The sequence below is a fragment of the Propithecus coquereli genome, unplaced genomic scaffold, assembly GCF_000956105.1.
Source record: "Propithecus coquereli isolate 6110/MARCELLA unplaced genomic scaffold, Pcoq_1.0 Scaffold193, whole genome shotgun sequence".
In the NCBI taxonomy this organism is placed as follows: Eukaryota; Metazoa; Chordata; class Mammalia; order Primates; family Indriidae; genus Propithecus; species Propithecus coquereli.
In genome coordinates, this window is record NW_012144190.1 from 2,147,371 (window position 1) to 2,159,360 (window position 11,990).

An 11,990-nucleotide genomic window follows, 5' to 3' on the forward strand; every position below is an offset into this window, starting at 1 on the left:
GGCGATGCTTTGGAGGTCTGTAAGGGGAAAAGAAAAGAAGTTTAATAAAATCTGTGACAAATTTCTCAATGTGTCTACCAGTTTCCTGGGCCCTCCTCCCCCCAGTTGGTGTCCAGCTCTGTTTCTCTACCCAACTGGGTGCTCCTCAAGAGCTGGGACCAGGCCTCACTCATCTGTAGCCACCAATTATCCTAATTCAAGATAGAAGTGACTTGGACCTTCAAAAGGAATGGACAACCTATCGTGAGGGTTTGAAGGGACAGCCATGCCTCCTCCGGGGAGGAAATGCATCCAACAGGAGACGATGTAGCGGGGCCCTCAAGGGTGGTTAGGCACAGCAAGAGCAGTGGTCAGTGTGGAGGATACAGGTTTTCCTCCCTATCTGAATTCTAATTTTTCACTGCGTACTTAAATACTAGATTCGGATACATTTTCATGCAAATATTTTGCTGTCGGAACTCTCACTGCTGGATAACACGAAGGATCCAAATAGATTTGGAAAACATGGGATCCTATTTCTGAACCCGCCAGCAGAACTATCACCGTCTAGGATTCGGGTAATGAGGGATGTATGAAGCGATGGGCGGGGGTTGACGAGAAAAGCTGAGTTTAGCTGAGATTCAGTGGCTAGCACAATGCATGGCTCAGAGCAGGCACTCAGTCAATATTTGTTGAATAAATGAGAGTGGTAGTGTTGCGGGGGAAAGCCTACAAAGACGATTTGATCCATACACGGAAGGGCTTTAAATACCAGGGAAAGGGGCTTGGTGGTTTTTTCTAGGATCCGAGATTAAAACCTTAAATATATTATGGATCCAGATAGGTAAACTACAAGGCCCCATTCGTAGGGATGGAAAACACTCAGCTTCACGCTATTGTTGTCGTGGCGAAATAACAGCCGCAGTGTTTTCAGATCTTCAGATTTTTCAAGAGAACCCAGGAATTCGGATTTGTATGTCAAATTTCTCCGTAAGTATTATTGACAACTAATTTATTTCAAGTACCAAAATCAACCAAAACACGTCTTGCTACCTCTGTGAGATGACAAGAAAACTTCTGGTGCTGGGTGTTTTTTGTAGATTTTACATTAGTGAGAGATTAGCAAAGAAATTTTTAAGTGTTGATAAAGTCCGCTGGCCTCCCTATTAACTCCCTATTAACATTTCCCAGAATCCGTTACCTGCGCATATCTGTTACCATGGATACCGTCGTCCCAATCTCTTTAAAAATAGGAGGGTGTGTATATAAACCGCAACTTCTGATTGGCCAAAACCTCGACTTCTTTGTTCCAGCCCACTCGTTGCCAAGATACCAGTTTTAATACATGCGCAGTAGAGTACAATTTGAATGGGGGTGGTTTTCTACGAGGAGGAGCCCACCTGTGCAACCACTATATTTTACCGCTTCCAAGTTCGCCCCGTGTCTTTTCCCTGTACCATGAAAAATCAAATAGAGCTGGCTCCAACCGAAAGGATTCTGGGAATGGTAGTTTCCGGCCTCAGCTGCGCAGGCGCACTCCCCTCATCCGGCGCTGCCCTTTCCGAGGTGTTGGAAAAGTCGGCGGGAACCAATTAGGTACCAGTGTCTCGTCCTCTCCATTTCTGAGCAGGTTCTGCCCGCTCCTCTTTCTCTCGACTCCAAGCCCCCGCTAGGAGCAGCCTCCAACCGGCAAGGGCCGTGTCTAGGCAACGGACGCTGGTCGCCATGGCGACGGCCCTCTAGGCGCGTATGACGTCACAGTCACCTGTGCGCTGGCTGGCTACCGAAGCCGCGTCAAAATGCTTGACTTAACGCGCACCTTTTACACTGGTAGCCAAAGCGCAGCCAAACTGGAAAAGGCTCAGGCTTGGGGGTCGCAAACTAGTGGCCCCAAAATGCTTTTGTTATGGATTTTTTTAAAATGTCTTCACGCAGCAGGTCCAGACATTCTTTTAACTTCATGGGAATCCCCTGGGCAAGTGCACAATAAACAGAAAATTAAATTGTGCATAAACTATGGTGTGCTGAGAGCTGCTGGAAAGCGCAGTCTGGAGAAATACAACACAGCGATGATTATAATATCAGGGCTCAGATACTGGGATGATCCTGTGGGAACCCAGGGAGAGAGTTGCCAACTCCAGATGGGTTTGGTGGAAATCAGAGAAAGTTTTTTTATTACATTCTTGTGATTTTTGTTTAAAGGGAGGAAACCTATTAGTTTTAATTAATTTTGTACCCAGTAGTTTTACGGAATTACCTTGTTGTTTATTTTAGTGTTTCGGTCAATTCTCTGATTTTCATGATCTTAATCATATCATGTGAAAAGAAGAATGAGAGCCCAGACTTCTCTATTTCAATGATGTCTTTTGTTTCTTTCTCTTGTCTAACTACATTTTTAGTTCTTCCAAAAGTAGTGAGAGTGCATTGAGATATCACTTATCTCCAGTGAGACTGGCCTTTATCAAAAAGTCCCAAAACAATAAATGTTGGCATGGATGCAGAGAGATAGGAACACTCATACACTGCTGGTGGGACTGCAAACTAGTGCAACCCCTGTGGAAAGCAATATGGAGATATCTTAAAGAGATACAAGTAGAATTACCATTTGATCCAGCAATCCCATTACTGGGCATCTACCCAAAAGAACAAAAGACACTCTATGAAAAAGACACCTGCACCCGAATGTTTATAGCAGCACAATTCACAATTGCAAAGATGTGGAAACAACCCAAGTGTCCATCGATACATGAGTGGATTACTAAAATGTGGTATATGTATACCATGGAGTACTACTCAGCTTTAAGAAACAATGGTGATATAGCACCTCTTGTATTCTCCTGGAAAGAGCTGGAACCCATTCTACTAAGTGAAGTATCCCAAGAATGGAAAAACAAGCACCACATGTACTCACCATCAAATTGGTATTAACTGATCAACACGTAAGTGCACATATAAGAATAACATTTATTGGATGTCGGGCAGGGGGAGGGGGAGGGGGAAGGAGGGGACAGGTATATGCATACACAAAGAGTGCGATGCGCACCATCCAGGGGATGGACAGGCTTGAATCTCGGACTTGGAGGGGGAGAGGGGGAAAGGGCAACATATGTAACCTAAACATCTGTACCCCTATAATTTGCTGAAAAAAAAAAGGTAGTGAGAGTGGACATTTCGTCTTTGACTTTAACGGGAATGCTTTTAGTGTTTTACCATTAAGGCTGATGTTAAATTTTGATTATACATATATAATTAAACGCAATAAGAGGCCAGTAACTCTTTAGAATTGTTATTATTGTTCAATATTGGCCTATTCTTAATTTGTGAAGCTTATCTAGAAATGACTGGTTGTGAATGTTATTAAAAGCCTTTTCAGTATCTATGGATATGATTGCATTATTTTGATATATCAATAAGTTTTATATCCTAATATTAAACCATCCTTGCATTCCTGAACATACATTTCCTAGCTCCCAGCACAGGACTCTATTTCCTTTACCACACTGCCCTTTAAGAGGTGATGGGTGAAACTGAGGCAAACAGAAAGGGAGATGCCCAGGGAAATTGAATAATTAAATGACAGATGATCGTTTCATTCACCATTGGTTTAGATAGGGCCAACTTTTATCTGTCCTGAAGACTTCAGCTATGGTAGGAGAAATTTGGATTAAATGGACTATGGCATCGCCTCCTGTTAAGGACGGTGAAAAGAACTCTGCCTGAAATGAGGATATCCGCGGAGCCAGTACAGCCAGACATGTCTCAATTACCAGGTTTCCTCCAGCTGAAAAACAGCTGTCTATCCAAATAGTCTTTCTCCCGCCCCACGCTGTACGCCTAGACTCCATTTCCCAGCATCCCCCACACTCAGAGACCGTGGGCCAGGAGGAACGCGAGCCTCAAAGGTTTCTGGGAAATATAGTCCATCCGCGATGCCGAGTTTAAAGTACCGGGACTGATAGTGTCCAGACAGCGCCCGCGCAGGCGCATTCCGCGGCCTGCGGGAGGGAGGGAAGGCCTGACTGCCCAGCGGAACCCTCCCGGGCGCACAGGTGAGTCCGGACCCAGCGGAGCCGACCGGAGCGGGTGGGTGCGAGCTGGGCTAGGCTGGCTGGCGGGCGCTCAGGGGGCGGGCCCGAGTCGGGCCTTGGGTGGGGGAAGGGCTGTGGGTGACGCCCCGCCCCCTCCTGTCATTCGCGAGCCAGCCCCAGACCCCCTCACCCCCAGCATCTGCGCGGCCCAGACTACTCAGCGCGCAAGCACTGGGCGCCTGCTGTTTGCCAGGAGCCCGCCCGAGCGCTGGACAGCTGCGATCTCCTAGGAAGGGGAACCTACCTTTCCTCGCTTTGCAGGCGAAGAAACTGAGCCTCGGGGAGACTCCGCGACTTCTCTCAGGTCACGGAGCCACTGAGTGGTAGACCTGGAACCCCGAGATTCTGACCCCAAAGCCTGAACAACACCGCAGGCACACCCTTGGTCCCGTACCCCTCAGCCCCACTGCCCCGGATTCTGTTACCCCCACACACACCCCCGTCTCCTCCGCCCCCCACCTCCCCGTGTGTGTCCCTCGCTCTCTAGGTGTCTCTCTCCCCTCCTCTGTGGGTCTCTGTCCACCTTCCCAAGTCGCTGTCCCTCTCTTTGGGTCTCTGTCCCCCTCTTTGGATCACTTTCTGGGTCTCTGTCCCCCTCTTTCTGGATCTCTGTCCTCTCCTTCTGGGTCTCGGTCCCTTTCTCTCTGAGTCTCTGTCCCCCTCTCTTTCTGGATCTCGGTCCCCCTCTCCCAGGGTCTCTGTCCTCCCCCCAGGGCCTGTGCGCCCTCTTCCCGGCCCCTAGCCCTCCCAGTGAATCTCTTTGTGTTTTCTGGAAACGAGGTCATTTTCTTACATAACCATAGCACCATGATCACCACGAGGAAATTATAACAACATCGATACAATACTATTAGCTAATCTACAGACCTTATTCAAATTTTCGCTGATGCTCCCAACAATGATAAATGGCAAAAGAAAATCTAAGATCACACAAGGCATTAGTTGTCTGGTCTTTCTGGTCTCATTTAATCTGGAACAATTTTTTCAGTCTTTTCCCGACCTTTGTGATCTTGGCAGTTCTGAAGATTACGGACCGTGTACCTTCAGAATGTCCTTCAGTTTGGGCTAGTCGAGTGTTTCTTCCCGATTAGATTTAGGTCACGTGCTTTTGGCAGGAATGCCCTGACAGTGATGCTGTGTCCCTCTTGTCAGATCAGGGCCCCTGAGGGGGGTTTGTCCCATCACAGGCCGCGTCAACCTTGCTCACTCAGTTAAGGCGGTGCCTGCCACGGTTCTCCTCTCTAAAGTTACCGTCCTCTCCTTGTAATTAGTAAGTGATTCGGGGGGAGCGGTTAAGACTCTGCTCCTCATTTCCTCATCAGAGTTTCACCTGCTGGTTTCCGCACTCGGCTGTGTGTGTTCCCGTGTGGCTGGGCACGTGTGTGGCTGTTTGCCTGGGAACACGTGTGAGGCACTGAATCTTTTCATTTTGCAGACTGTGTCAGTTTCCTATTGCTGCTGTAACAAATTCCTGCATACTCAGTGGCTTAAAATGGCACAAATTTATTCTGTTACCATTCTGGAGGCCAGAAGTCTGAAATGGGTTTTTCACTGGGCAGAGATCAAGGTGTCAGCAGGGCCACGCTCCCTCCGGAGACTCCAGGGGGGAATCTATTTCCTCACCTTTTCCAGTTTCCAGTGGCCACCTGGGTTCCTTAGGTTGTGGCCCCTTCCCTATCTTCAGAGCCAGGGACATAGCGTCTTATCCCTCAGCCTCTGCTTCCCCCCACTTCTGTCCCACGGCCGCCTTCTCCTCTGTGTCAGGTCCCCCTCTGCCTCCCCCCTATAAGGACACTGATGATGGCATTTAGGGGCCACCATATAACCCAAGATAATCTCCCCATCTCGAGATCCTCAACTTAATTACACCTGCAAAGTCCCTTTTCCATATAAGGTAAGATTCACAGGTTCCAGGGATCTCTTTAGGGGCATTATTCAATCTACCACCTGGTCTGGGTCGGGCCTGTTTCCCGCACCAGGCAGGGAACCCCTTGAGGACAGGGCCAAGTCTCACTCCTCTCCCTCATCCTCAGAACCTGGCCTGTTGCTCACACGGGGCTCAGAGCCTGTGTGATGAATGAACGAGGGCAGCCCCGCCGTCTGAGCACCAACCTCTCTTTGGCAGGGATTCTTAAACTTTATTTTAGCGATTGGAACTGTCCTTCAAACAACATGTTAAGCAGGAGCCCAGGATCCTTAAGCAGGATTTTTAAGACAGACAGAAGGGGCTCTGCAAAACGTGGTCTGTCCGTCCAGTGGACTATTACTCAGCCATAGAGCAATGATGCGCTGATACAGGCTGCAACAAGGACGAACCTTGAACACACCGTGCTAAGTCAAAGAAGCCAGACACAGGCCGGGCGCGGTGGCTCACGCCTGTAATCCTAGCTCTCCGGAAGGCCGAGGCGGGAGGATTGTTTGAGCTCAGGAGTTCAAAACCAGCCTGAGCAAGAGCGAGACCCCGTCTCTACTAAAAATAGAAAGAAATTAATCGGACAACTAAAAATATATAGAAAAAATTAGCCGGGCATGGTGGCGCATGCCAGCTACTCGGGAGGCTGAGGCAGGAGGATCGCTTGAGCCCAGGAGTTTGAGGTTGCTGTGAGCTAGGCTGACGCCACGGCACTCTAGCCTGGGCAACACAGTGAGACTCTGTCTCAAAAAAAAAAAAAAGCCAGACACAGAGGCCAAATATTGTATGATTCCTGCTGACCCTCATATGGAACATCCAGAATGTTCACAGGCAAATTCAGAGACAGAAAGCAGAGTAGTGGTTGCCAGGGGCTGGGGAGGGGTGGGATGGGGAGGTTGGAGGGTGACTGCTTAATGGGTACAGGATTGCCTTTTGGGGTGATGCAGATGTTCTAGAATTAAATAGAGGTGGTTACACAACATTGCGAATGTACTAAATGCCACTGAATTGTAGACTTTAAATGATAAAGATGGTAAACTTTATGTTATCTATATTTTACCACAATAAAAAAATTATAAGAAAAAATGAGGGGGTCGTGCACAGTGGCTCATGCCTGTAATACCAGCACTTTGAGAGGCAGAAGTGGGAGGGTCACTTGAGCCCAGGAGTTCAAGACCAGCCTGGGCAACATAGTGAGACCCCATCTCTATAAAAAAATTTAAATATTAGCTAGCCATGGTGGCTTGCACTTATAGTCCCAGCTACTCAGGAGGCTGAGGTGGGAGGATCGCTTGAACTGGAGGCTGCAGTGAGCGATGATGGAGCCATTGCACTCCAGCCCACGTGACAGAGATTCTATCTCAAAAAAAGCAGGGTGAGGTGACACTGCAGCCAGACTTCTGGGTTCAGATCCGGCTCTGACACTTGTTATCTCTATGACCTTGAGCAAGGGCCTTGACCTCTTGTGACCTCAGTTTCTTTACCTGGGGATAACTATAGTTCCCACGTCTGAGAGCTGTTGTGTGGGTGAGGTTGAGCCCAACTTCATGGTGGATGGCTCTTGTCACTGGTATAAAATGGGGGCCTCAGGTAGCCTGTCCTGAGCCTTTGCTTTGGCCCTTAGGGTACCAGGGACCCCTCTGTCACCAGGTGTCTTTGGGGAAGGCATCTGTCTGTCTGACCCACAACCCCTTCTCTGCTCTGGTCTCCTCCTCCAGCTCTTCAGACTCCGGCGGGGATCTTCCTCCCAGACGTGCCTGCCCAGGACCCAGCAATGGCCACCGGGACCCTGATGGCTGAGAGCCCGGTGAGTCTGGGCTTCCTCTTCCAGGATGACTTGGAAGGGTCCCCTCCGTCTCTGTGCATGATCTGACGGGCTTCCGCCCCTCCCCAGGACTGGGAGAAAGGCTATGAGGAGCGGGGAGCTCTGGGGCTGGGGGTGCAGGGAAGGCAGGGACGGGTGCAGAATGCTGTGAGCGGGGACCTCATGACACAGTCTAAAAATCAATCGTTGAACACTCAGCAGCCTTTTGGTTACTAAATGAAATGGGCAGTGTATGGTTTTGCTTCACCCCTGAGCCTTATCCTTGGAGTCAGGAAGAGGGGTCGGTATCAGGGATGGGGTCTAGGATAGAGTGGGACATAGGAATGTCTTGCACAAAATGGCTTGATAGTTTTAAAAAAATTGTTTGTTAGGACTGTCATGTACAGGTGTGCAGGTTATGCACTGCACAAGGGCACCTCGTCTCTGGGGCAGGATTCACATCTTACACTGCATACGCTGGTATATTTATTGAGGCAACTGTCAGGCAGATGGCAGTAAACTGTCATATACTAAAATAATTGGTATATTACAATGACTCTCCAACAGATGGCACTAAAGAGTCGCGTGGAAGGGCTCCTTGTTCTGCCTCATACCAAGGCGCCTATGGGCTAGCGGCTGCCCTGGATGGTCTCTGTCCCCATGGGCCAGTTTGAGTCAGTCATCCCAAATCTGCAGAATCAGAATGTTCCGGCCCAGCGGGCAGTAGTGGGCCCTTGACCCCTGACGTCTCCTGCCCCAGAGTTCCGGAAGCCTACGCCCCTCCACCGTGTAAAATTGGCCCTTGCAGGAATCAGTGACCTTCAAGGACGTGGCTGTGGACTTCACCCTGGAGGAGTGGGGCCGGCTGGGGCCTGGCCAGAGGGAGCTGTACCGGGACGTGATGCTGGAGAACTACCAGAACCTTCTCTCGCTGGGTGAGGCCCACCCCCAGCCTTCCCCAGGGAGGGGCCTGTGCCCCTCTGCGCCCTCTTCTCATCTGCGCAGGCAGTCGCTGGGGCCGTCTGGGGCCCTCTGTACTCTCACTGCGGCCTCGCGCCTGCCTCTGGCTGGGGTTGGCCTTGGCGCGAGCAGGGGCCGTTTCCAGGTTAACCCGCGCGGCGGCGAAGCGTGGGTGGAGATGCAGGTTGGTTGCCGGGACTCACGGCGGGGAAGGGTGGGGGCCATCATCCGACGGCGTCTTCGAGTGAAGAGGGCAGGTCACAGCTGCAAAGAGGGGCTGAAGTATAGCACAAGGAGGGGAAGAAATGACAAAACGATCGTTTTGGAGAATGGGAAGAAAACATACAATTGTCCATCGCAGCTTCCAAGCTGCAAGTAAGACCTTGGCGGAAACGCTCTTGAGCCTCTTGGGCGCCGGCACCCAAGTCGGAGGATATTTGGCCCTAAGCACCGAGGGGCCTTTACCCGGGAAGATCGGTGCAGGCCAAGAAGGGCAGTGCAGGTGGTGGGGTGGCAGGGGAGGGGTTTCAGGGCGAGGCATAAATGCCAGACTGCAAAGAGAGAAGGAAAATCGTGGGCAGGCGACAGACGGCGAGCGGTGTGTAGGCTGAGAATTCGCTATCCTGAGTCCCTGCTACTCTTCCTCCTGGTGGCCCCAGCCACCGAGCCAGACTCCAGGGCAGCTGCTAGTCCATGGAAGGTTGGTTGGATTCAAGAAGTAGGGAGAGTGGCCAGGAGGCCGGAAGGAGGGCAGGGAGGTTCGACGCTGAGATTTGGGAGGTGCTGTCGTTACCGGTGGTGAAGGGGTCTAGGATGTGACCATGGGAGCAGGTGCCTGAGGTGGAGGGGGATGGGACCCTTGCAGGAGAGGACTCCAGGAGTCACTGTGCCCAGGTCTGCCTCCCTCTTCAGCTTGGGACCTCCTCAAGGGCAGGGGCGTGTCCAGATCATTTCTGTATCCCCAGCACAGCCCCGCGCTGGTGTGGGAGGCCCCTGGGCATGTTTGTTGAACCAAAATTCTTCTTTCTCCCTCACCCCTGGTCTAGTCATCTTTTGGCTGCCTCCTCCAGGAAGCCTCCTTTGATTTCTCCACCCTCTATGACTTCCTGCAGCACCAAGTATTTCTTCCATCCAGCCTATACCATACTAGACTGTGCCTCAGTTTCCTGTTTGGATGGTGAAAATGAGCTAATACATTTAACTAGCTTAGAAACATGCTTGGCACATAGTATGTGCTTAATAGATGTTCATTTTTTGATATTACTCTAACTATTGTTGTAATTATCTCATGTTTTAATCAGGGCTCAAATGTTTGCCTACAGGGATTCAAGACAGTTTCATCAAAATGAGAAAGTTTTGACTTGTGTCTCGGAATGAAAGCTTCGAGCATAGATGAATCTAGAGCCGCGTTGGCCATCAGAAATAGGACATGACCCACGCAGGTCATTTTAAATTGTCCGGTGGCCAGGTTAAAAACATAAAAAGAAACGAGTGAAATTAATATTAATCATGCATTTTACTTACCTCAAGCTATCCAGGGTATTATTATTTCGACACATGGAAATCACAATATACAAATTACTGAGAGATTCTATGGCTTTTTTCACAGTAAGTCTTCAAAACACGGAACACTGTGTTTTTTACACTTTAATGTCGCACTTGCCTTGGACAGCACACGCCCAGGGCCTTGAACAGTCTCGACACGGCTCAGTCTCTCACTGCGGTTTGCTAGGAACTCAACGAATGAGCCGTGCATTGGCCATTCGGGCCAGTCATTAGGCGCTCACTGTATGCATCTACCCTGCAGACCCAGGGCCCAGCGCCCAGGCCTCCCTGTGATTCTGGCACCCACGGCCAACTGTCCTGTCTTCCCCCAGGGGCAGGGTTTCTTGCGTCCAAACCTGATGTAATCTCCCGTCTGGAGCGAGGGGAAGCGCCAAAGATGGAGGAGAGAGAAGCCCAGCGAGTTCCCCGTGCAGGTGGGCGAGGATGCCCAGCAGGTGCGCGCCCTCTTCCTACCCGACCTATCATGGTCAGTGAGGTTCTTTCAGGAATGAGGCAGCAGAACACACAGGCAGTAATCATGCGCGCTGGAGTCGGGCTGCCGGGTTCAAATCCCAGCTGACCACTTCCTGGCTGTGTGGCCTTAGCCTCTCTGTCCCTTGATTTCTCATCTGTAAAAAGGGGATGATACCAGTACCAAGGATGGAGAGGAATCAATGCGTTAACAGCTACAGAGCAACACCCCGCCCCCCAGTCAGTAGCGGCTTTGATAGGTGTCATTATTGTAATGTTTATTGGGAATAGCCTTCGGAAAGACCCAGAAGTAGGACCTGGCCTACCATGTTGAAGGAACAGGAAGAAGCCAGAAAAAGCCTCCCTATGGACTCTGGCCTCCATTGGAGGAGGGGACGGAAGCATCCATGTTTCCATCACCATCCAGACCCTCCCCTCCCACCCCCCCACACACAGCCCATCAGTCCCTAGCCTTGTCCCCTCTTCCTGCCCCTGGCCAGGCCTCATCTCCTCTCCCTGGACTCTCATCTCAGCCTCCTCCTTGGTCTCCTGGACTCCAGGCCTCCCCACTCCAGTCTGTCTCCCACACAGCACAGAGGGGTCCTTCCATACTGAGAGCTGACCCCATCCTTCCCCTGCTCATGCCTTCCCATGGCTCCCAGCACTCCCAGGATGGAGCCCCAGCCCCTCAGCCTGGCACCCTGTGTGGTCTGTCCCACACTGTCCCTGCCCTCATCTTAACCATCCACCCCATGCCCTGACCTCACTGAAGCACCTGTCCCTACCTGAACCAGGATGGGTGTTCTCACCTTTGGGCTTTCATACATGCTGTTCCCTCTGCCTGAAACACGCTTCCCTGCTTTGTATGCCTGACAAACACCTTCATGTTCCTCAAGACAAAGCTTATAGGTCACCTCCTCCAGGAAGCCTTCCACGATTCTAGGCCATTGCTTCTCAATGTTTTCACAGCTTCTTGCTCAAGGTGCTGTTACTGCACTTGTGCATGTCGTGGTTAAGAGTGTAGGTTCTTGTGGAGACACTTTGTGAAAAAAAAAAAAGAAAAAAAAATAAAGATTAAAAAAAAGAGTGTTAGGTTCTAAGTTCAAATCCCTTCTCTGCCACTGACAGGCTGTGGGACCATGGGCAAATGATTTAATCTATTGTTGTCTCTACAAGCTTAGAACGATGCTTGGCACACAGTAAGCATTTAATAAATGTTTAGTGAATTGAA